The sequence below is a fragment of the Petaurus breviceps genome, unplaced genomic scaffold (assembly GCF_028583685.1).
Source record: "Petaurus breviceps papuanus isolate PSGF00001 unplaced genomic scaffold, PetGlider_PUasm1.0 90743, whole genome shotgun sequence".
Lineage (NCBI taxonomy): Eukaryota > Metazoa > Chordata > Mammalia > Diprotodontia > Petauridae > Petaurus > Petaurus breviceps.
The window spans coordinates 14,030,886-14,034,201 of NW_027187332.1; positions in this window are offsets into that span (position 1 = coordinate 14,030,886).

The window sequence follows — 3,316 nt, forward strand, 5'->3', positions numbered from 1 at the left end:
GGAAGGAAGGAAGGAAGGAAGGAAGGAAGGAAGGAAGGAAGGAAGGATGCTGCATAGTCTTCCCTAGTATCTATTTTCTAAGTGCTTTGTATATTCCTATATATGTACATAATGTCTCTCCATTATCATGTAAATTACTTGAGGACAAGAACTGTTTAGTCTTTGTCTTTATGTCCCCGGGGCTTGGCACATTCTAGATATTTCACACACTGGCTCATTGCTTGCTTCAGAGGAAGCAGAGGATGCTTAGAGTTCTGGCCATCCAGTCAGGAAGACCAGACATAAATTCCACCTCGGACCCTAGCTGTGTGACTGTGAGTAGTTCACTAAACCTCTCAGAAGACGGTTTTTTTTCCCCCTTAGTAGTATTTTTTCCAATTGCATGTAATTTTCAATATTTTTGTAAGATTTTGAGTTCCAAATTTTTCTCCTTCCCTCTCTTCCCTCCTCCCTCACCAAGACATATAGGTTATACATGTACAATCATGTTAAACTTATTTCCACATTAGTCATATTGTGAAAGAAGAATCAGAACAAAAGGGAAAAACCATGTGAAAGAAAAACAACAAAAAAAGGGAAATAGCATGCTTTGATCTGCGTTCAGACTCCAGAGTTCTTTCTCTGGATGTGGAAAGCATTTTCCATCATGAGTCTTTTGGAATTGTCTTATTTCATTGTATTGCTGAGAAGAGCTAAGGTTATCAACATTGGTCATTGCACAATGTGGTTGTTACTGTGTACAATGTTCTGGTTTTGCTCACTTCATTCAGCATCAGTTCATGTAAATCCAAGTTTTTCTGAAATCTACCTTCTCATCCTTTCTTATAGAAAAATAGTATTCGATTACATTCATATACCACAACTTTTTCAATCATTCCCCAATTGATGGGCATTCCCTCAATTTCCAATTCTGAGACCCCACAAAAAGAGCTGCTATAAATATTTTTGTAACTGTGGGTCCTTTTCTGTTCTTTATGATCTCTTTGGGAGACAGACCTAGAAGTGCTATTGTTGGATCAGAGTTTTATAGCCCTTTGGGCATAGTTTCAAATCGCTGTCCAGAATGGAGAACCCCACTTTCTTCAACTGAAAGTTGGGATAACAATAGAACCCACCTCACAGGATTTTTAGAAGGTCCAAATTAGATCATGTAAGAGAAGCCCTTTGCAAAGGGTCCTATATAAATGTGAATTATTTTTATTGTATGTCAAGCCAAAATCTACCTTCTTGTACTCATTGGTCCTAGTTCTGTTTTCACTTACTCCACAGAAATAATTTGATCTCTCTCCTACCTAATAATGTGTCAGGTACTTGAAGATCATTATTCCTTTTAATCTTACTTTCTCTAGGTTAACCATCCCCAGAACTTTCAAGTGTTTTTCACATGGCATGGCTCCCAGTTTCTTCAGCATCATTGTTACTCTTTTTTTTCATGTGCTTCAGTGGTCAAAGTCTCTCTTAAATTATCGTGCCTTGAAGACAGTACTCCAAATACAATGAATACAGTGGGCTCATTACCTCCCTTATCATCCTATCAATGCAATCTAAGTGTGAGGGAGAAAAACCCTTATTCAAAACTTTAATAAAAAACTCAGAGGCTTCTCAAGGTAGGAACAGAAAGCATTTATTCAATTCTTGCAAGAAAATGGCATCACCTCCACCAGGATGGACCAGTGGAGCGGGGCAGGTTACAGAAAGCAAAAAAAAAAAATGAGGTTATATATCCTAATGCAGACAACCCCTGACCTTGCCCTCATTGGTTGAGAACTCAGCCTCACAATCTAGCTCAAAAATCTACCCAGAGACAATCTTCAAACAATGAAAACCCATGAAAGCCTTTACTCTCTTATTTGGCAGTGGGTGATAGAAGGGGAGGGCTAAGTTTTACCTTTGGTTTCTTTTTTGGTTTCCTTCATCTTGCAGCAGAAGCACAGCTGGCATTTAGAGCACTGTCTCCATTCTATGAGAATGCTTTCACTTACTCCACTCATAAGGATAGCCATAACTTTGAGGGCAGGCTGGTGACACATATTAAGTTTTGTTGTTGTCACATTAGTCACATTCGACATTTCTTGACCCTTTTGGGGTCTTCTTGGCAAAGATACTGGAATGGTTTGCCATTTCCTCTCCAGCTCATTTTTCAGATGAAGAAACTGAGTTAAGTGACTTGCCCAGGGTCACACAGCTAGTAAGTGTCCAAGACCAGATTTGAAGTTAGGAAGAGGAGTCCTTCTGACTCCAGACCTAGCACTCTAGCCACTGCAGCACCTAAGTTTAAAACCCTTTAGTCATGATCTTTGTTAAGCCTGGTCTCCCACATACTGTATTTCTACTTTAATTAAAAATCTTATTTTTTACTGACCAATTCAGGAATGTGTTGACTGAGCCTGGGATCAGGTTAGATGCGTAAAATTTAAATATGCTTGGGATCCTTTACAAATGCATTGTGACTAGTAACAGGAAAACTGTGGTCCTTTGTTAGGTATATTGTTAAGTAGTTATACTATATATAGCATCTGCCACTTTGTTGGTGCCAGGAAAGAAATAACCTGATCATGGATTTGTACTTAAAGTAATAGAAAGAGACATTCCTTGAGGAGGAAGATCTGCTTTTGAATTCTGGCTATACCAGTTATTTACCATGATCTTGGGCAAAATACTTAACCTCCCCAGGTTTCAATTTTCACTTCTGTGTAATAATAATGCTTATAGTACATAAATCAAAAGGTGGTAATGTACATTAGGAGAAATAATGATCATGTTGTTGTTCAGTCCTGTCAGACTCTTCCTGACCCCATGGACCGTAGCACGAAGTGCCACACAAATGTAAACTGTGATTACTGTGCTGTGAGTAGGTGCTCTGGACCAGCTCTCAGGCTGGTCAGGTAGTTCAGGCTAAGGAATAAAATGAGACATTTGTAGACTATCTAACATTTAGCACAGGGACACCTAGATAGGATGCCCAGCAAGGATATAGCATTGATTCAGTTAGGCACAGCTGCCCTGTCACTGCATTTGCCAGAGGTACACACTCCAGTCAGCAATGTGTCAAGCTTAAGGCGCTGCCATCTTCTACACTGACCAGTAATCTATATCTACTGTTTGAGCCTTAGTTCTCTGGCCAATTAAGTCTCAAGGACAGTTTCATTACCTTTTAGCTGAAAATTAGCCCGCCCCTCGTGGCAGAGACCTTAGCAGCTGCTTCTCCTACAACAGTAATGTAGATAGATTGTTCGGAGTTTAAGAATATGCATACAAAAGCATTTAGACTAGAATATGCAGAAATTTAACATTCCAGAGCTAAAGTTGTTAGGGT